Source organism: Corvus brachyrhynchos, unplaced genomic scaffold (assembly GCF_000691975.1).
Source record: "Corvus brachyrhynchos isolate BGI_N302 unplaced genomic scaffold, ASM69197v1 scaffold11, whole genome shotgun sequence".
In the NCBI taxonomy this organism is placed as follows: domain Eukaryota; kingdom Metazoa; phylum Chordata; class Aves; order Passeriformes; family Corvidae; genus Corvus; species Corvus brachyrhynchos.
Window position 1 is genome coordinate 2,890,741 of NW_008236965.1, and position 23,035 is coordinate 2,913,775.

The window sequence follows — 23,035 nt, forward strand, 5'->3', positions numbered from 1 at the left end:
CCCTCACTGCCCTCTGCCTTCGCCGCCCTGCTTTGCCCGCCCGTGGCGTCTCCCTTCCCAGCCTCTGCCACCCTGCCTGGCTTCGCCGATGGCCTCCTCGTGCCTGGGCGGGTTTTTCGGTCCCCACCTGCGACCCCGTCCCAGACACCCGCCCCTGTGTGTGCCCTCGGGGCCGCTTCGCTCCTGCGGGGGCCTGGGCCCACAGAGGTGGCATCTGCCCTTTGATGCGCTTCAACCAGCCAAGGCTTGTCCGCTTCCCCCGAATTTCTTCTTGTTCACATTTGTCCTTAGCGAAGGCTGGCAGGCCACCGGCCTCGCTGGTGCCTTGTCCCCCCATCGTCAGCGGGGCAGCGGCGCTGCCTGGTCCGTGCGCTCCCTCCTGGCGCCCGCCAGGCTTTCTGTGCGGAGTCCGGGCACGTCGGGGTGGATGCCTGCCGCCTGATCTCGGCTCCCTGTGCTGGGCACAGACGCATCAGGTTGGGCACGGGTTTCTCTGCTGAGGCTGTGTGGCTCCCGAGCAGAGCTGGCTCCTGCGTGGGCGGTGAGCTCATGTCTGTCTGCGCGTGCCCCCGGAGGCAGACAGGCCCGCGGGCCAAGGCTCTGTTCCCTCGGCGGGTTGCGGGTCCCCTACCAGAGGGGCATCCCCCGATTTGCACTGCTGGGTGAGGTCACGCAGCGATGGCCAGTACTGTAAGGCTTGCCACGTTGTGGCCAAGTAACTCCTTTCCTACTGCTTTATTTTCTTTCCTTGAAACTCAAACGTGAGGCACAGTGAAGGGCAAAAGAGAACAGTGGGTATCCTGGTACGTATTCTTAAAAAAACCCTGAACAAGACCTTTACAAATGCAAAACCCATTAAAAATAATCTTTGAGAAAAGTTCTTAAAAAAATTATCCCCACTTAACATTTGCCTATTTGTTTTGTAATAGTAATGCTTCAGCGGCACTTGCTGCTAAGGTTAGATGTCAAATAGTCTTCCCATAAAATTTATCAAGAAAATGGGGCTGACTGGTGATCTCAGGCAGTGATACAAAAATGGCATCACAGATGAAGATACAAATTGACCTTGAATGTCAATTAACAGAAGGCTTTATCCACAATTTTTTATATCATACAAGATTTCTGGCCTCTTCTGTGCCCTTGTGTTTCCTTTGTGTTGTGTTTGCAGAAAAAGAAAATAAGCACAAAGCTCCTTTTACTTTACTAAAAGCAAAAGTTGTTTATAGTTTTGTGGCCAGTGTGATATTTCCTGATAATGTTAAAATTCAATTGAAAAAGGAAATAATGTGTTGCCTTGCATTGTTCCTCCAAATAACTTAGAGGGAGATAACTTGATAAAAACATTTCTATCACACCCTCTGGTTAGTTAAGTGTAGCTATTACTGTTCCAAAAATAGATAGTCCCTGAATGTTGCCTGAAGTCTGCAACATGGAGGTCAGTTCTGTGTACAGCCTTTTCTGCCACAGCCATTCTGCCTTAAAATTGTCATGGACTTCTCCTCTGTCTATTTCTTTAATTCACTCATACTACTATGAAGTAGGTGCATCTATGAAATCAAAGAGAGACAAGCTTGTAGTCAGAAAGTAGCCAACAATAGTTGTTTGATGCCATAAAAATAAAAAACATTCAGCGGTTTGAAATAAGGAAGACTACACTTTTTAAATGGCTTCTGGCAAAACTCCAAGACTAACTTTCTTAAGAAATGTATCTACTAAATAGTGAATGATGAACCAATACCTCTATAAACTATCCACAGAATTACTTCTGTGTCTAATTTTTCAATGACTTGTAACATTTTGGGTTTCCAGCATTATTGATACTAAATCAGCTGGCTGACTGCGGGTATGTCTTTACAAAAAGAGTGGCCAGGAATTGCACAAAGCCCAGGAGGAACGTGCGGGGGTGGGGGTTGGGAGATCAGGGCCATTTCCAGAAAGAGCAGGATGCTTTTGCTTGTGCTTAGCCTTGGGCACAGACATGGCTTACGCCTTCTCTCAGTCAAAAAAGGAGCTTCAGAGGCTTAAGCATACACTCGGATGGCTGCTAATGAGACTGTTCTGTCTCTTCATACATTTCAAAATCTACATGCCATATTTCAGTCTCAGGCCTTCTGGGTGTTTGTGTCTAATTAGGCTGGAGGGTCTCCAGTTCAAGATTACCTATGCTGCTTGGTGCCCAATTTCTTTATATGACTTTGGCAATAAAGCAGATTACTGTGGGTTTATGTGCAAGCAAATTAGGGACAGATGTAAGCATTCTTATAAGCCCTGTTCCTGCTTTCTTAGCACGAACTGAATTCCACCATCATCTGGTTCTTTCTACATAAAATGTGTAGTGTGCTGACTGTAGCACATTTATAACTGGGTGTACTCTGTAAGATGCGAGACTTTTAAATACTTCATTTTCTCTTTCCTTCCTTTTTTTTTTTCCAAATGAAAAACAATACTGCTTCAAGAAAAGTTTCCGAGTTCCAGATAGAAATAATGAACAAGAGAAAAGGACTCCGAGCTGAGTAGAGCTATACATAGCAGAGCAACAAATGTTTTAAGTTTGTTTATGTTTTCATAGCAGCCTAGAGTAGAAGGGAGAAAACAAAATACATAGTACATGAACTGGTGTTTAACACCATGAAGTAATACTGCATTGTTTAGGACTGTTATTTACTACTGCTTTAAAAAAAAAAAAAAACCAAACAAAGTCCCTGTGCATTATAGGAGAAATATGCAAAGACTGCTAAGGCTGTCTCCTTGGCATCACTGAATAAATAAACCATATAGTAAAATTACAGAATCATAGAATGGTTTGGGTTGGAAGGAGCCTTAAAGATCATCTTGTTCCAAAGCCCTGTCAAGCAGGGAACCTTCCATTAGACCAGGTGGTTCAGAGCCCTGTCCAACCTGGCCTTGAACACTTCCAGGGATGGGGCATCCACAGCTTCTCTGGGCAACCTGTGCCAGGGCCTCGCCACCCGCACAGTAAAGAATTTCTTTTTAAGAACTGATCTGAACCTGCCTTCCTTTAAGTTCAAAGAGTGGTTTAAAGTCATTCCGTCCTGTCAATACAGGCTCTTGTAAAAATTCCTTCTCCAGCTCTGTTAGGTACTGGAACCCCAACTCTCTCAGCCTGTCTTCATATGAGAAGTGTTCCAGGCTTCGTTGTGGCCTTCCTCTAGAATTGCTCCAACAGCTCCTCATTCTCCTGTGCTGGATGCAGTGCTCCAGGTGGGGTCACATGAGAGCAAAGTAGAGGGGCAGAATCCCCTCCCTCAACCTGCCGTTCACACTTTTCTTGATTGTAATTCTCCAGATTTTTGTCCTCTTTCTAAGTGCTAGGTCCACTCTTAGGATGCTCTCCCTGGTTTCGTTAAGCCAAAACCTGAAGTGAAATTCCAATCCCCATGAGCTAAATGACAAGATTTATTGAACAATTGTTTCATCTTATGTGTCAGGAGAGCTGGGTACATATTCAAAGGTAGTTGCTACCTTAAATGAACCTTAAAAACATCTCGAAACACATGTTAAAATACAGTCTAAAACCTGTCAGATTATTTAAAAGTTACAGTTTTGGAATCAGAAATACTATGTTTGAAAACAAAATTCTTCATGACCTCATTAGGAAGAATAACTGTCTCCTGATACCCAAACTCTTGCTTAATATGCATTTTAGGGATTTTACCTCAAGTTCCCCTGTGACAGCTCTGCAGAAATGTTTTGGCACTGAGATGGTGAGGAACAGTGCACCGTGAAAAGTGAGTGGCTTCTGCCCGTCAAGCTCCCAGATTTTTCCTTGTGATTCTGCAGTTTGATAAAGTCAATTTTTATTTCTTTGAAGAAAAAGGATTACAGAAGAAACACTGATACATAATCCTTGGATTTAAATTTTATGGCATTATTGAAGCAGTTCTGCATTTGAGAATGCTCTAAAAAATCAACACCTTGTGTTTACAGGACTTGGAGTCCTGGTAAACTCAGGTAAACTCATTGCATATGTTATGAAAAATAAGAAAGGCTGCCTAAATGTCATCTAGTGACAAATGTTTTCATCCAGCAGAAATACTGAACAGCCACCATTTTATGGGCAACTTTTATAATAAAGGAATTTCTTTCCTTTATGAACAGTTGAAACAACTGGGACAGGCAATTACATCTGAAATATCTCTGCTTTCATCTCTGGAATATGGAGGAGTAAGAAGCGAGGAGGCATTGCCTGGTGGCAGGAGCTGAATGCTTGGGAATGGGCATAGTGGAATCTGTTCTGTTGAAGGTACCATGCCCTGGCCCCTGCCTCCCCAGTGGTGAGGGACAGCCTTGCAATGCCTTTGGAGTCTGTTCCTGGACTTTGTGCTGGGAGCCTCTCTCTATTAAGGAATACAATAGCACACTTCTATGTTTCATACGGTCATTCATTTTCATGGAAAGCAAAGTGACTGATCAATAGTAGAATGTGCCTTCAGAAGAAGCTGAGCTACTTTTCATGGGAAAACTATCACTTTTAATCCTGTAACATGCCAGAGATGAACAAAAATCTGCAAGCACTAACCTTGAAAAGGAAACATGTTTGGCCCTGACAGAAGAAATACAGGTGATCTTGTTAGTGAGCAGTCTTAAAAGGTCTCAGAAACTGCAAACCTGAGTCCAGTTGATGTTCACCAAATTAATTTTCTAGTGAAGGGATTCATAATTATTTTGTATATCAGATACATGCTTCAAATGTAAAGGAGAGGCTAAACGCCTTAATAAGTTAGGAAGGCAATAGCCTCATTTATCAAAAAGATAAGAGGAGCCCAGATGACAGAATTATCAATATTCTGCAGGGACAGAAAGCATATGGTAGGATGAATAAATGTACTGTGATTAGTTAGGGGGTTTGCCTTTTGGTGTCAGAACACTAACCTGATCTCTGAAAAAAGCATTTGGGGAAAAAATATTCTTACAGACCCAATTTGGACTTTATGTGATGGTGCAAGTTAAATGTGAGGTGGCATTTTGGGATTGGTTTGTTTTTTTTTTTTGGTGTTTGTGTATAAAATTGGAGTAGGGCTCTATGTCTTGGATCATTCTACTTTTTATTTTTTCAGCAGTTTCTGAAGTCATTGTAGCTGCAGCTTGGCTATCATGTTCTTCCTTTGATTGGAAGCGGGCCAACGGGATGGTTGGCAAGCCTATTTTTTGGAAGTCTGGACATTATCTTGCTGCTTTGGGCCCTCTGCAGTATTAATAAACCATGAATAAACTTCCTGGCATTTCTTTAACAACATTATGGTTAAAGAACAATCCGTTTAAGCCTTCAGAGAATAACTTCAAGAATAACTTGCAGAAGAACAGAAAACACAGTCCATTGACATCTAGCAAATTACTCTTTTCTTGCTAAAGTAAAAAGGCTTCTTTTGATCTTTGCACAGCAGAAAGAACAGTCCTGGGACATAGTATAAATAACGAACTACCATTAATAAATATAGTCCATCCACTGTGGAGTCTTACACACACTGGTTAAGAATCTCTTTTCCTCACTGGATCCGATATTCATTGACTTTTGTACCCTGTTCTTGAATTTTTCTTTTGGGATCTTACCTTGAAATGCCATTCAGGCTGCTATCTAGTGTGTGTCTCAGCTGGCCAGAGCCAAGACAATATCCTTGGATCCAATGGGATGTACTTAACTTTCCTGGGACGGTGGGCTGCAGGCAGAATTGCTCTGCTGTGTTACAGAGGGCCATTATAAAGGCTATTCTGAGGGAACATGCAGGGTGCTGCAGGGTGAGCCAGGAGCCATCTGGTCTGTGCTGCTGCTCCTTGAGGAGCTGTGGTATGGCCTGTAAGAAGCCCCCATCTGTGCCATGAGCCTTTGACCAGCAGCTTCTCTTGGGTGATATTTTCCACAGCAGAGAATGGAACTCCAGGGGATGCACGTAAGGATTTTCCGTGACAGCGAAGTTCTGTACTGAGTGTTATGGTAGCTGTAGTCATCAGTACCACAGCATTTCCTCTCCTACAGTGCTTCTCTGTGTGACATGCGAATCACTAATGAGTAGCTAATTAGGCATAAGTGATCATGATTTTATTCTGTTCTCCTGTAATAAATATATTCAAGTCCCTATTCTCACTGGTTTATGAAAATGTCCAACTTCATAGTGCTGCAAACAAGTTTCAAGACAAATAAAAATGGAAAACCATTTTTTTTTCTGTCTAGGAATGTTAGACTTGATGACCAAAAAGACAAAGGAAACCCAACACAGAAAAGTTACTGCTATGGAAATCACCAAGTGAGAAGGTAGGGGCATGAAGGTTCTATAAAATAAAGGTTAAGTACTTCAGGAAATTGATAAAGGCAGACAAATATCTCAATGGTGAATGGAATAATGGATGAAATACCTTTTTCTTGTCTTCTTTTTTATTTCAAAGAAGCCTAGTCAGAACAAAAGGAGTCTGAAAAAATGAGTGGGCTGTTGCTGGTTGAAAAATGTCTATGAGAATTAGAGAAGAGTATTCATTGAATTACGTCTCTTCTTCAGGTGTCAGCAAAGGATAGTAAAGTACCGAGACTGTATCTCGGCTGGTGGTGATGGTGAAGCACGTAACAGCCTCCTCCACCTCTGCTGTGTGAGCTGCTGTTGTGCTCCTGTTTGACTTATTTAAACACCTGGACCTGATGACCAATACCCAGAAGTTTTTACAGAATTCACTGTAGACTTCTTTGGGTTATAAAGCTTTGAAACATGGAGAAATTACAGTGAACTTGGAAATTTGTCACCAATGCTTTCAAAAGGAATCTTCTGGATATTTGGAAGCCTATCAATTTGGCTCTGGTCCTGGAAAAAATGAAAGAAATTCTCTAACTGGACTACATTTAAGCTTCCTATCATTCTTTAAGTCTAGTCACCCATGATCTTGGGAAAACAGATTTTATCAACCTGCCTTTTTATTCCTATCTTTATTTTCTTTTTTTGAGAGATAACAAATACAGTTTGATCAATGCCATTGCATTGGAAGTAATATATAATATGCTTCTGTGAGGCATGATTTTTTGATCAAGTGTCTAGACTGAAATGAAATCAATTTGATGCTTCTTAAATGGACTAAAAGCTGGCAGACAGGCTATGGAACATGACTGTAAATGGGGAATCCTTACTGAGTGTGTGCCTTTCTGTTGGATCCTATGAGAACTGGTTATTAGCAATGACTATTTAGCACTTTATTGATTACCTAGATGTTAACAATATCAGTTTTCCTCAGTAAATTTAAGAAAGGAGGAAAGCTATCTGATGCAAAGGGATCTGTCAGTGTTAGTAAAGTGGGTGCAAGCTGTAGTGTGCCATGAGTGAGGTTTTAGTCTGAGACCTGTGGCTCTTACATGTGTAATGACAATACTGAGTAAGGGTAGAGAAGTATTTTGCACATGTACATTGTATTTCTACTAAGAGAGAGAAAAGGGATTAGATAATGTCATGACAGTAAAGGATTTGGAAAAATGGACCCCCAAGGTCCATCTGCTTGATTTACCAAAGAGGGATGGCCCTGTTTTGCTTGCTCTGTTTTAAGTACCTGTTCTGGTTCATCATAGGGAAAGGAATTCTTCAGAGTAGCTAACACAAGTCCAATAAAATGCACTGTCTAGAAGGTGAAACTGAGCAAGCAAGGTTTGTCTTTTTAACAGTGAAGTAAATTCACCATTGGAATATTAGTAACAGTACAAACATTATGTAAAAATAAATTCTAGTTAAAAAGGACTCTGATTTTCGGAAGACTTGTATTTTTCAGATGTGAACTCTTAGAGACTTCTGTCATATAAAAAAATATTACCTCAATTAAGGGTGGTTTTTTGTGCAATTTATGGCCGTTTCCGAGAGGACCATGGTTCTCTATTTGATTAGAGAACTTTGGAGCTTTATTCAGGTCTCTGAATGTTGATGAAACTTATTGTAGTCTCTTGCTCTTCTCAGATTTTTATTAAAGAATTGGCTTTATGTTGAAGGTTTTTGTTGGCAGAAATGAAAGCAAGGAAAGTCACGTGTATGCTTTAGAATTTAAGACTTAATGTCTATACTCCCCTCTCCTGTTGCTCTCTTACCATGTTCCTTGAGACTTCCTAAATTGCCAGGATAAAGAAACCAGGAATTTGACTTATTATTCCTTCTGTTCTCTGATGCAGCTGTTTTTGGCCTGTAACCAGAGCAGCTGAATGTAGTGCTCAACTCAGGCAAGATTTCTGAATTGGCTAAATGCAGTAAGGGACAAAGATGAAGTTTTTACATTGGGCTAGATGAGATTCTGTGCTGTGCTTAACAGAGGTTGTATGAAAGCCTTGGTAGAGAGTTTTCCTGTGACTATGTTTATGTTGCTTACATTTGTAAGAATTTTGTGGCTCTCTTCAGAGCTGTGATTGTTTAAGATTATACTGAAATTTCTAAATATTGAAATGGTGTGTGACAGAAAGGAAAGACAACTTCAGAGTTACAACTTAGACATCATGATCAGTCCACAGGATCTCAGTGCACAGAAAAGGGTTCTGCTCCACATTCTCAAGAATCAGAAGAATTTAGAAGTTTGATCTTCAGAAAGGCCATCGCATTTAAGTACAGCCCTGAATATGTGTTCAGCTTTTGTTAATGCTATTCACTACTGACAGGGCTCTGAAACTAATGCATGAAAATGTTTTGCATCTAGAACAGTTAATATTCATGTGCATGTTTTTCACCTTTTTGCTAAAGCAATGAAAAATGCTCTTCAGTTGAATCCAGGTATTTAATATACAGTTAGTACAGTTAGTAATTGTATGTGCCATTTCTCTTGCACTTTTGCCCACTGGAACAATTTATTCTTCCATCCTACTAAAATGGAAAATAATGAAGCTGGCCTTCTTTGCAGAGGACTTTGAAATTACATGCCGAGATCACCTAGAAACAGAGCCAGGGGTAGTATCTATGAGTCTCAAGCTGCTCTTTTATCCACTGGACCATGCTGATGACACCACTAAATAGAAAATTTGATAAGTACCCAAGAGCAAATGCATAACCAAATTTCAGGTCTTGCTCTAGGAATATACTGAGAATATTTTTTAAACTGTGTTGATAAATTCTTTTTCAAATAGGTTTTTTTTTTTTAATTTATGAAAAACAGAAAATGTGTCCCTTGATGTTTGTTCGCAAGAACAAATTTACATTTTTTTTCCTGTTACCGTAAAAATACTTCCTTCCCCCCTACCCCCACTGCAGTTACTGCATTGGAAGCCTACTCTTTTTTTATATTCAATTCCTATTTTCAGTTTACCAGTGGTAGCAGCCTACAACATGCGCAGTCTATATTCTCCAGCGGTTGCAGCAACACTTACAGATTGGAACTGTTTGTAACATCAGTAGAACTATCTCTTTCTCCTCTATGAAGTCATGCCTTAAAATGATCCTTTCTCCCCAATTTTTGCCACAAGTTTAATTTCTTATAAGAACTGTTAACTTCCCATCAGGCTTAAGAAGAACATCAAGTTGCTTTCTTTTGCCCCCTCAATTTGTGCTGAACTGTGCCCTCCTGCTGTACGGCTGGATTGAAGGTGCCTCTGATAAAGGACTGCGTTGTTCAGCTGGGGCTTAGTGTAGTGTTCTTAGTCTTGTGTGTTGGTCTTTTAGTGTTACAGTCTAAAAATGACTATCCTTATCTCTTTCTATTTTCTCTATCTTGCCGGAAGAATGAACCTGGCTGTGGCTGTCTCATGTGTAGCCAGGACTATCATTGCCCTTGATGAGAAGACAAGAGTGCTCCTGCTGTACATGTCTGTATTCCAGTGACCTTCCCACCAGCAGGCATTGCAAGCCTACCTGAGAGAACTTCTGTTCGCCTGTCTGATACCTCTGTTCAGAGCATGTTACAGATGATATTAAATCATCTATATGAAAGATAGTGACCAACCTTGGTGGAAAAGAAACACATACCAATGTCATAGGCATACATGCCAAGAGCAATACTGATTAGGAACTTTCTGGTTGCAATCTAGCACCCAGCCTTAGGTGCATGAGGATTTTCTATGACCAGTAGCTATTTATGGATGATTCCTAAACACAAGGACTGAAAGGATTAGCAAGATGTATGGTATGTGATTCATTGCCCTTTCCACAAACATCAGGGTCACAGCACAGAGAAAACTGCAATGAGGTCATAAAAATATTCTTTTTTTCCAAGCTTTAAAGATCAGCGCTATTTGTCATGGAGCAAAATGGCATGGAAGTTGAACTTCTGTTCCCACAATTGTATTTAAGAAGTGCTCATGAATCTTGACAGACTTACGAGTGATTGTAAGCAGCTGACTGAAAACAATAGGCCTGTGCATGCCATGGGACATGGGCAGGCCCCAGCCACCGTCAGTGTATCTGTGCTGGGCAAGTCTTGTGCGTCAGGTAGAGCATGCCAGGGCAGAGCCCTGGGAGCAGGGGCACAGTGCAGCGTGCTTGAGCTTGAGCTCCCAGCAGTTCCTCTGCTGCTCAAACACTTTATTTGAAGAAATATATTAAATAAAATGCACTTGATGTGCTTTTTTTGGAAGTGGCTGAGCTGTGTCTTCCCTTGATGCAAATTCACATCTTACGACATGTTGTCATAGCTTTAACCCCAGCCCACTTTCTTAGTTCTGGGAGGCACATGTTGCCAGCTCAAGGCTGGTTCAGGGAGAGGTAAATACAGATGGGTCCATGTGTATGTGTGTTCATATATATGTTTATAGCTAAATGTTGTATTTACATGAATAAAATTAACAAGGAAAAGATAATTCCTGGAGAAGTTGTCTAGGACTGAAGGTCTTCTGTGGCCAAGGGCAGAAAAGCTTACAAAGTTAAAGAACTACAAAGAATTTTCTTAATGCCAAAACCCCTTATTTCTTAAAATATGAAGGGAAGATAAAGAGCAGGAGAAGAATATAAAAAAGTGAAATGGTGAGGTTGTTGATGGTGGTATTTGAAGATAGACTGATAAAGGGAAGAATGATATGACAAAGACCCTTTTCCGTATGTAACTAAAAATCTACTGCTGTTTTGTGGTTCCATGTAACTGAATCAAAATCAGGAGAACATTTTACTTCTTTTTTTAAAATGCTATTTCCTCTGGATGGAAAATGTTTCCTAATGTCTCCTAAATTCTTTAAGTGGTGTTTCTGTGAGTATATGAATATTTATTCTGCACAAAGGAAAGGATTTCTGTAGTCTGAAATCTGTTTTGGAATCATGTTCTCTGATAAATATCTTTATAAGACATGAGAAGCTAAATAGTTACATTGAAAAGGCTTTACATTTGAAGGTTATTATGATATTAAATTACATATGTATGATTTTTAAGGAAATAGATCAGCTGTGTTGATCTGTAGATAATTGAGAAGATATTAGTTCAGTAAAAAAAAACGTTACTGGAAATACATTACTTAGGGCTAAAAAGCTGTTTATATACAAAATCTTTCATATCCCACATATATTAAATGCAGTGTACTCTGTCTATAAAGATCTTCTGTGGCTTAGTATTTGATCTGAGCACCATGTAATAAAAAGTTCTGCTGAGATGAAATTCTATGTAATTGAAAGCCCCAATGAGGAAGATGCCTAGTAGGGAAGGAATAAAATGCACAAGCTATAAATAAATGGGCATGCTGAAGTTAGTATATGAGGTGCTTTTTATTTCTACAAACTGGAATGCTAATTTCAAAGAAAAAACGATGAAAAACCGGAAAGGAATAACAACCACTGTCACATTCAAAAGGTCTGTGTGTCAAAAGGCAGGTGAAAGAAAAAATGAGATCACAAAAGAGGTACGTTTGCAAGAAAAAAAAGAGGCCTTTTCCAGACTACAAACCAAAATGTGATGAAGAGTTACTGGCCTTTAGAAACTAGGTACTTCAAACAGTGAAGGGAATTTCACAGTCCAACAGTACTGCACAGGTGGGAAAGGTTGTATCCTATTTATTGCGTTTTAATTTCTGTATCAGTTGAGGTATGTAATTTTCAGAAAAAGAGATTTAGTCTGATTATCTGGTAGTTCTGAGATCCCATTATGATGTTTAATTTGCAAATGTTCATGACCTAGAACATTCCACTAAGCAGCTGATAGCGTGAGGAAGAGCTAAAGCTGTGGCTTCAGCCTCCTGCTGTGCAGGGAGTGTGTTGGTAGAAGCAGCTGCAAAGGAGTAAGACAGACCTGGAAGTTGGGCTCCTGCTACATCAGCTTGGAATGAAATCAATATGTGGCTGAGATGGGATTGCCATCCTCTGTGTTCTTCAAGGAGATACGTACATGGCAAGGATTTGATGAGTGGAATTGTTAAGCTAGATCTGAACAGTGCTGCACAGGGACATAATACTTTGTATCCTCAGGTGTTCAGGGGTAGCTACAAGACAACAGGATTAACTATCAGAGTGGATTTGCTCTGTAGACAGAAACTCTTGCCTACATGATTGGAATAGGTAACTGATGGATGATCAGATCATGCAGACTTCTGAAGCAGATTAGTTTTTCACTTTTCTTTTTCTCATTACAGCCTTTGTCATGAGAATGGATATACTTAATGCCATTTTCTGGTCTCCTTACAATCATTACACAGGGAATGTTATCACTTCTGGTTTTTTTCAATTTTTACATTCCTAAGGCCCGATATAATTATTTTCTCATAATATATTCTGTGTCTTGTGGCATAGGTGGAGTTTGGTAGGAAATGATATTCTTTCCTGGCACTCTAAAGATGTTATTGTGTAAAGAAATAATTGTCTTAGGATGCTATTTTCATTAGGACCTAGCTTTAATAGCTGGTTAAAGATAAGAAAAAGTGATCAGGACTTTCATGTTGTAGACACTAAGAAGGAAAAGACCTGTTTTTCTCTAGTCTGACTTACAGAATGAAAGAGATCTAGGGATTCTTGCATCTGACTCTGTATTGTTAGAAAGTCATCTAGCTTTGATCTGCCAGGGGTAAATGATGGAGGATCTAATACAAGCTTTTGCAGAGCAATTTTGGGGGACTACTTATTTGGGTGAAAAGCAGTGAAATTGAAAATAACGGAAATAACTTTCTATTTGTGACATGAATTGCCTGTCACAGGCATGCAACCTTAAAAAAAAAATCTTAACAATTTAAAGTCTTGAGAAAGAGTAGCTTCAAAGAAGAATTAATACACAGATGTAATTCGGCTTCTGCTGTACTGGACTTCTCATTTCGTAAGCTCTCATTGTTCAAACCATATGCCTTGTTTCTAGACTCAGACTACCTAGTTTTAGTTTCTAGACTCTGCTTTTTTTACAATATTTTTGTCTTTTGTATTATTTATTCAACATCAAAATAATAAGCAAGGATGCCTAATTTTGGTGTACGCCTGGTTTATAGGAGGTGCAGGTTTTGGTTCACTTAGGTCGTTCAGCACCTTCAGTTCCTACCCCAGTCAGGGTCAGAGGGATCAAAACCCACACAGAATTCTTAATGGTCTGTACTTGCTAAAGAATATTAATAGGATAAACTTGTACATCAAAGATCAGCAGCAACGCTTTGTTCTCTTCTGTACCTCAGGTACCCGATGTGAGCAAATGCCCTTGAAACAAAGTGAGGCTGAGAAATACAGCAGCTGGTATTGTGTGTTGGTACGTGTGCTCCTGGAGCTTACGGGTATCAGGTGTTGCTGAGTTATATAATGTCTATATATAATACATCTTCCATATTTTTGGAATAATATTTTCTGGACACCTATGGGGATGTTACTTTTTGACATCAGTCTTGTAACAAACTGGCTTATGCTTTCAATTTCATGCCCATTAAAAATGGCTTAAAATGGGCTGCCCCCTTTTGGGGATAATCAGACTTTGGTTCAGTGATTTCAAAAAGCAATCCCACGGAGAAATACCAATAAACTAGAGAATCCTGAGCAGAGCAAGCCACTGCAGTGCAGAGCATAATTCATAGAAAGCATTTGACAATAGCATTTTTGATGATTCATTCTCCTGACTCAGATGGAAGAAAGAACCCGGCATGGGAACAATGTGCATTTGCAATAAAAGAATGAGAGATTGCAAGGGCACACTTGTTGTGATGACCCTGGAAATGATAGCAGGTTATTCTGGTGTCCATTCTGGGCCAGGCTGAGATGGGTCAGGGGGAGAGAGAGACAGCCCAGTCAGTAAATTTATGAATGCAATATAAATTATTGAAGGATGCAGGGAAAATGTCTAGCCAAGTATAGCTGATGACTTCTCTTATAAGTTTGTCTGGTAAAGATAATTCCACATGCTGCAGGGCAGGAAGCATTGTGTGACATCCTAATTTTTTCATAAATTGTTCTGTGAGATGGGGGCAGCTCTGCACAAGATTGTTTTCATAGTATTGTGTCTTGTATTTGCATTACCCTGTGACTAACTAGCAATGAGGTCTGCTTGAAGCTTTACGCACTGCTAAGCTGCAATAAAATCTCTCCACCCCGTGAGCACTCTAGTATCTGGCATTGTGGTTGTTTTAATGGGATTATTTTTTCTTGTATAGGGACTGCAGTTTGGGCTTCCCTTGTCTGGCCGCATCTGTCTTGAATCTTGTTGAATTTCAGCAGGTTGGTGATGCCTCCCCTTTGTCATATTTAGCTGAGAACAGCCTGCATGTTTGAAAGCATGGGGACAAAAGTGCCAGTGTGCAGAAAATCCTGTTTTTCAAGGAATTCAGCTTAAAATGAAGAACACAGAATTAGTGTAGCTCTTGGTAACTGGATTAAAACTAACTGCCTTCAAAAGAATTGCTATGCAGTGCAGTCTTCCCAAGGAGGCCCTAGTTTGGAATTTTTTGACTTGAATTGGGCTGAGAGGGAAAACCTTGTGCACTTTGCCTGGGTTTGCAAATCTCACATCATGTGTAGTCCGGTCAGATGTGCCTGACAGCCCCCTGCACACCACAAGTACATCTCTAGTGACATGCTGAGTTGGAGGCTCTAAGTACCCCAGAAACAGAAGGATACCTTTTCAGTTCAGTCAGAATTCTTTTTGCTGTCTGCTGCTGAGAAGACCTTCAGTAAGAGGGTAATCAGCTGTGGGATACACAAGTGTCTGTGGGAGCTGTGCTCAAGGCTTGGGCACAGCACAGAGGTGCTGTGTGAGACATTTTCCACTGAGCCCCAGCTTTCCTGCACTCTCAGTCCTGCTGTGGATGTGGTTCCAGATGGTTCCTGTGTGCACCTGGGCTGCAGGTCAGGGCCACCTGTGGCTTGACTGTGCTGTGGGTGCACACCAGCTCTGGCCAAATGACCTGGTGACATGGTGGCAGGTGTCCAGCCCTGCAACTGGAAGGAGGGTGGGGACTTGCTTCGCCTGGTACAACCAACAGCAGTGCTGTGAACAGACTCTTCAGGTGGAGTGCAAGGTACTGATGCTTTTTTCTGGCTGTTGCCTCTTTGCACTGGCCTTCAGAGGATGGTTCAGGTTTATTTTTGACCAATGAAGCGTAGAAAGGTCCTTGAAACCCATGGAGAGTGAAGGAAGATGGGCTGATACAGATTCCTCCCCATTTTCAATTTTGTTGTTTTCGCTGCTGCCTCTATGCATTTATGCATACTAACTTCACAAATGCCTGGCAGTCTGTAAACTTTACATCGTCTTTCTTTCAAACTTGGCTTAACCTGTCTGGGTAGTCTTCCGCAAGGCTATATGAGTCACAAAAAGTAGCAATATGCTAAGTTAAATACAGTAAATGATTTATCTCCTCTTCCTCTGGTTTGTGTTTTGAAATGTACGCTGCGCGGTTTGATAGCTTCCTACCACTGCTGCCAGGCCACCTGTCCTGCGCCCCGTCCAAGTCTTTGTCTCCAAAAATACCACTGCAACTCAGACAAACACCCTGGCAGCCATGCCAGGGAAGACCTTTAAAATGATGTTCTCTTATCGCCACAGTGGGAGAGAAAGATGTATTACACATCTGACCCAACACTTCAGAACTGCAGAGCCATGTCTAAAATGCACATAGTGAGCTGATCAGCCTCTGGAAACAGGCACTGTATGGCATCACAGTAGTTAACATAGTGCTACTGCTGTCTGTGGTATAGGCTGGTTTTTTTGTCTGATTCTTTTTTTGTTTTGTTTTTTTTTGGTTTTTTCTTTCTTTTTTTTTTTTTTTTTTAATCAGTGCCTCAGGTTATTAGCATTGGTAAATTAGGCCTTTATCCCTTGCAAACCCTGGAGCAAGTCCAGAGAAGGGCAACAAAGCTGGTGAAGGGGCAAGAGTGCAAGTCCTAAGAGGAGCTGCTAAGGGATCTGGGGTTGTTTGTTGTGTAGAAAGGGAGGCTCAGGGGAGACCTTATTGCTCTCAAAAGCAGGGTGTAGCCAGGTGGGACTTGGTCTCTTCTCCCAGTAACAAGTGACAGGATGAGAGGAAGTGACCTTAAGTTGCACCAGGGTTGGTTTAGCTTAGATACTAGGAAAAGTTTTTTCAAAGACAGGGTGGTAAAACATTGGAAAAGGCAGTCCAGGGAGGTGGGTGAGTCAGCATCCCTGGAAGTGTTCAAATAACATGACGATATGGCACATGAGGACATGGTTTAATGGTGAAGATGGTGGCAGTGCTAGGTTGATGGTTGGACTTGACCTTAAAGGTCTTTCCCAACCATAACAATTCTATGATTCTGTGAAACCCAGTGCTTTTTTTCTGCTTACCCTTTCTTTTTCCCTGTTAGGAAAGATATTGCAAGTATGTAATGCCATGTGGTAGCTGTGGACAGACTCTTGAGTTTTCAAATAAGTAAGTTAAATGTAAACAGATGGTGAAGTGGGTGTCCTGCTGAGATTTATGTCTCCCAAAAGCAGTAGGGTTGTCTTTATGCTCATGTTGCTGTTGGTTTTCGTAGACTTGACCCACATGTTTCCATACCCAGGCTAGCTGGCAGCAGCCTAGGGAAGGGCAGCACCCTCACTGCACAGGACTGTTAATGCTGAGCCCTCGGGTGCCATGCTGGCCCGTGTGAGCTAACATAGCAGTCACTGGGTCCATGGACAACCAGCTCGTGCTGCACATCAGAGAGCAAGAGAATGGAGTTGCAGCCACTTAGGCTTCATTCGCTGTATAGATGGATGTAACTGAGTGTTTTCTGCAGAGCTGCAGGGTGAAAAACCCAAGTGAGATGCAGCTCCTGCCAAGCATCCTTGTCCCTGGCAGCAGCATCTTCTGGTGTGCAGTGGAGGGACTTCAGGGGTGGTTCCTCCTCACTGCTGAGCTCTGCAGAAGGCACTAATTTGCACACCTTCATGACGGGCTGTCCAATATCCTATGGGTCAAGGCCCATATTGATTGTGAGAAAGACATGGCAGAGACACTTTGTAAGAGCCCAGCGTTCAAGGGGACGACGTGAGGGAGGCAAAGTACCTCAACTGTCTGCCTACGTGCAGATAGAATAGGGAAGCATGTCTGTTAAAACAAAAGGTCCGGGTGGCTTGTTTGGTTTTAAGAAACTTTCCATCCTCCCATTGAAAGAAGCCCTTGGGGTGAAAGGAGTGCAGTTGTGAGCTTAATATTGTTGGCCTCTGTTTCTACCAAGGTTACATAATTGCTGTTTTCCTGGGAAATGAAATCATGGAAGTGAAAAAGCTAAATTTGCCAGAGCATAAGCAGGCGCAACTTTGATTTCAGGCACCTGTCTGTGCCAGTATTTAATTTGGCAGAGGAAATGTAGCATCAAAATGAATATGAACAAGTAGCACAAAAATAATGGCACAACTGGCATTCAGACACTGAGATGTGAGAACAAACACATCCCTCCCTAGCATGGGAAACTTCTCAGTACATAGTGTTTATGGGGGATGAGGCCAATGACAGAAGCAAGCAGGGAGAGTCCTCTGCAGCAGGAAAAAGGGGGGGAGTTTGAAAAATACACTTACAGAATTCCAATGAACCCCATCTGTAATGAATTGGATGGAGAAAAGGGCAAGCTGCAGCCAAAGAAGAGAGGCTGAAAGGCTGTAAGGCCTTTCCTCTGTCTCGCCTTAGTAATTATCTCTTGTTTGCAGAGCTTCCATTAATTGGAATGCATTTCCTAATGAAATTAGGCTGGCAGCCAGTATTCAAGTCTTTTTACTGCTAGGGAAAATTTGTTCTTTGAACAACTCAGCCATTGATTTTTATTTGTGTTTTCATTCATCATGAGACTGTTATGTGCCAAAAATTCCGTGCTCCGTCATATTGCATTGGACAGTCTGAGTTATTTGATTTATTCCCTTGCTCCTGTGTCTCAAAAATGGAGTCCTACAGCAGTGCCCCATTTGTAGTTACTTTATTGTACGGTTTCCTCATATCCCCCTTTTTCTTTTTAAACAGTTTGCCTTCCTTTTAGCTACCTATCTGTTGGGACAGCAAAGACATTAAGAATCCTAAATTTAAGAAAAACAAAAGGACTTCAAAAAATTGGCTTCAGTGACTTCTGTATTGTGGGATTTCTGAATTTAAAAGGATATTCAAACTTCCTTGTTTATAGGTAGCACAGGAACTATATCAATGCAGAAGAGCACATTTTGAAGAGAGACCTTTGACAAAGTGAAACTGGCAGCTGTTTTGCTGGAAGGGGCAAAGACTGTGTTCAGACCTCAGATAGTCTTTGAGCTGTACTTTGCTTCTCTCTTTGAAGAAAGGTGGGGCTGGAGGCAGGAATTACAGCATTATTTGGATTCAGTGTTTGCACTCTTGCAGCCAGGTCAGGACTAGGCATATTTATCAGAGGACATGATTCCAAAACATGATTCCAAAACTGCTGTGTGTGAACAGCCTTGTCTATCTTAGTGTGCAGGATATGGTTTGATACATGGACAGTATCTGCATAGTACCTTATCCGTCAGGCTGAATTACTTCCAAGAATTAATCTTTCTGCTCCATCCTCACTACACAATAAATATCTGTACTGATCATCCTCCACAGCAAATATGAATCTTATAAAATGCATGCAGCCATTTTACAACAGGCTTTAAGTAATTGATCTGCTGATCTCCTTTCTCATTCAGCACATGGGAAGAACAGTGAGCAAGGCTGAAGGTTAGATGGAGAGAAAATGATTTGAGTTACCTCCAGCTCAGAATGATCAAAAACATGAGACTAGCTTTAAAATTAGTTTTTGAAAAGCAATCTGCTTAAGGTTCATCTTAGTTTCTTTGATGTCTGAGACTTAAATGAATGCACCCAATTTACCTTTACAGATTTGTCTCAAGACATGCTAGCATAAATGGTTGTGAATTAAATCTTAATCACCCACCATCTATAGCAACTGGAAGCAGGGACAAAATCAGTATTACAGGATCTATGACAGAAGAAAGGAGAGAAGAAAAACAGTAGAACTCTGCACTTTTTAGGACTTTGCTGCAGCTTCTTGAGCAGTGACATTTTTTCTTTAATCTACTAAAGATTCAAACTCTGTGTGTGTATTGTGCACTGTATGCATGCAAAGAAACTCACACAATTGGTATTACTTTAAGAAAAATTATTTTCTTAGGTTTAGTTAAATTCTTTCTCCTTATAATTCAAGTAGTTTTATTTCCTATCCAGAAAGTAAATAGTGCAGTAGTAGTCATTTTCAAGAGACAGGGTGTTACTGTGAGAAGTCACACTGAGAAATTATGCTGAGAACTCCTTAATACCTTGTGTATTATGGATGGTGTGAACACTTTAGTGGTGTTGCAACACATGCTTATGATGAGAAGGTCAGCCAGAGTCCCTCAGCTGCTGGGCTGAGGCTTTGGGCTCTGTGCAGCTACAACAAAGTTGTGTGTACAGAGGGTATGTGCTTCAAGAAGGACTAATGGACTGATTTCATGGGATGTTCAGTTGGAAGAGTTCACAAAGAGAGGCAGCCCTTAGATCAAAAGAAAGGTATTTTTGCAAGTATTGGAACAAACAAAAGAGACTTTAGGGCTGTCTTTCACTGGAAGATGGTAAGGGAAGAGATGGAGTGCTATGGAGGGTAGTCTTGTAAAGGGAGAGAAACAAAGGCACGTGTATTTGCATGAGGCTGTTGTACCTGTTCTCTGAAGACACACACAATAGAAATTTTCCCTCTCTAGCTGTACAGATAACTCCTGGTAATCACTTTGAAACAATGTTATTATCAGCTACCTAGACTACAGTATCAGAACTGCACCATATATTACAGCAGCTTGAGTGGGCTCTCTGGTCATGCATTTACAAACATGGATGGCATTTTCCTCTAACACTGGAGTTGATCAAACTCTCCATTGCAGTGCTCTCTAACACTGGCACTTCCGTGAAATTTTCAAATAAATGTCTTAGTTAGCCAGTTCTTCAGGTTGTTGATTACGGGCCATCTAATAGTCCTCAGCACAGTTCCTTTCTATAATGAAGAAGATATTCTATATATTTCTTGGTATTATTAATTTCCTTCTGGTCTTGGGATGTTGTAGAAAATCTAGCAGGCTGTAGCTCATAGTTGTAGTCTTTTCCTGTGTGTTATAAGGCAAACAAGCTGGCCACCTCCATTCCTAAAATTGCAGCAACAAGATCAGAAAGTGACACAAGGTTTTCAAGGATTGTTTCCCTCTCCATCTACAGCTGTTTCCTGACTGTCTCTCCATTCACAATGAAATGGCTACAGAAAACAAGGTGTTACAGATGCAGAAGAAAATAACTGTGGGAAGAACATGTAGTTCTTAGTGATGCTAGAAATATATTGCCACTGGGGAATGTGCTGGTTTGTGGTATTGAAATTATCAACTCTCTAGGCTCTGAAATTCCATGACTACTGATGTGTTTATAAGAGCAGTTTCTGCTCTCTCTTCTGCCAGCAGTGTCCGTATCTTAAATATGTTATGCGTAAATATGGGAGAAGAGAGAAATAGAGATGCACACAGCATGCAGGTGTCTGAAATGGCATTGTGAGACTCAACTAACATATGAACACTGTACCAGAATGAGATCATATTTGACTGCTGGAACATTTACTTTTCCCAGCAAAACATTTATTTGCTTTTCACAATTTTTAATAAATGCAGAAAGGATGTAGATTTGTGTTTTGCCTGCCTGTCTTTCCCATGAGGTGTTTATCTTTTATAAATAAAACAACAAAATAAACCAAAAGATGTTTGGACACAGTGCCTGATTGTAAGAACATGAAGCTGCAGCTAAGAGGATTCAAGACCAGGCTGTCCTGGGGAGGAGCAGCTGCCACTTCCCATTGCAGAGCAGAGTACAAGAATGTCCCAAGGCATTGTAGGGAATGGCAGGGGTCCTGTGGGATCATCTGCAGCAAAGGAACAGGCGCACAGGGCTTGGCATCAAACTCAACTTTCCTTTCTGGGGACTCTGCTGATGCTGTTACGGCAAGTGCCTCATCTTCTGGTTCTCCCAGCCTGAGAGATACATAGTTAATTTTCAAATAGTTAATAGCTCTTGCACCTCTTTCTTCTTCTGCGTCATAAAGTGACTGTCTCTACTTGCAGTTCTTTCCCACTGACAGTGGTTAAGTGGGGGGTGATGGCAGTGTGTTAGTCTATATTTTGGTAAAGAACATAAGTACAGACTCATCAAGGGAGCAGCAGCCTTATCTGTGCTGAGGGAGAAAGCGTGACAACAGTGCTGAAAGAGTTCTGGGTTGAGCCTTAATGAATAGGAAAGGGAGACTTGAGAGCTGCCCCAGGACACCTACAAAGCATTATCTGTTATCTGTTTGGGCTGTTGGTATCAATCAGTGTCACAGGCAGTGGTTGCAAGGTATCTATCATTTGTGTGATCTCTCTAGGCCGACCAAAAAGTTTACACTGCACCATGACCATGTATTTTCTTCACTTGTTAGCATGGTGCCCAGCACAGCTGTGACTGGTGCCAAGCAGCTTGGGCATCTTCTAGGAACCAGAAGAAATATTTGAGAAATAAATTTGTCAATAAATAAGCCTGGTCACACCTGCTATAGTGAGGATACTGTAACACACATATCAAACAAGGAGGCCCGTGAGATTCTTGATAGCTGTTTCAGAGAGATGTTTATTTCTCCAGCCGCATGGCCGGGGCTCTGCCGAGGAACTGAGGCAATCACGGGACCTGAGGGTCCTTGCCCGTGCAGGGGAACACAAAACAACCAATGGGGAACGAGGCTGAGCAGGGGCAGGGAAACCCTGTGTCTCTCCCCTCAGGGCTACATGTCGGGGGGGAGGGACTCCACATTTCACCCATTTATTTTTAATAAAAGGAGATGTAAAACTTAACATTGAAAACAACAAGGACAGTTTCAAAACAAAACAAGCCCCCCTTCTGAGTCTTTAAATGTCCAAACAGATTCTGTGGAACATCTTAGGGCTGACAGAAGGGAGACAGAACTCTCCGGGCATGCTTTGTGGGGAAACTGAGGCAGGAGAGGGTTTAATTTCTTCCCTCCCCCTTTTCATCCCCCACTCGGCATTGGAAAGGGATTTTTGGGGAAACAATTGGCAAAAGCATGGTTTTGTGAGGGAAACCATGGGTGAAAAAACGGATTGGGAATACACTGGGGGTAATAGGACATAGGGTAAAAGGGAAAGGTGGGATTAGGAAAGGGAGACTGTAGGGGGGACTTACAATGGAGATATTGTCTAACATGACTACGATTTTTTGCATATATACTGCCTTTTACAGAAACACCATCAGGCCCAGTGACCTGCGACGCTTGTAACCCTTTTCTACCTCGTATAATTTTGAATTCCACGACTTCTCCATCTCCCAAGCTTGGGATGCATTTTTCAGGGTTATTCTTTTTAATAGCAGTTCTATGCACGAATATATCTTGCTGGTTGTCACACCTTGTTATAAAACCATAATTTTGCTTAACATTATACCATTTTACTATCCCTAAGATCTTAGTTACTATGATCTTTTCCTTTTTCCGAGTGGCTGCTGTTTTCTGTCTCGCTGCGTCTGTGCTCTCTCCTTTGGTCGCTCCCGTGTTGGAATTGTCGGGGCTTCTCATGCCTGCGCGCCCTTCCCGGGGTCGCGTTCGGGGCTGCGCGGGCCAGGCCGGGCCGGGCCGCGCCGCTCAGTTCTCCGTGCGTCGCCTCCTCTGCTCTCCGCTTTGCTGCCGATGCCAGGCGC

General features: G+C 41.6%; 1 long non-coding RNA gene across 23 annotated transcripts in view; it reads left to right on the plus strand.

Moving 5' to 3' along the window:
* Window positions 1-6,188: 6,188 nt before the first annotated feature.
* LOC108445249 overlaps window positions 6,189-23,035 on the plus strand; it is a 290,571-nt gene continuing 273,724 nt past the window's right edge. For all 23 annotated transcript variants that reach the window (XR_001860038.1, XR_001860035.1, XR_001860029.1 and 20 more), the window contains exon 1: window positions 6,189-6,271. This is a non-coding gene — a long non-coding RNA (uncharacterized LOC108445249). The remainder of the gene's footprint in view (window positions 6,272-23,035) is intronic.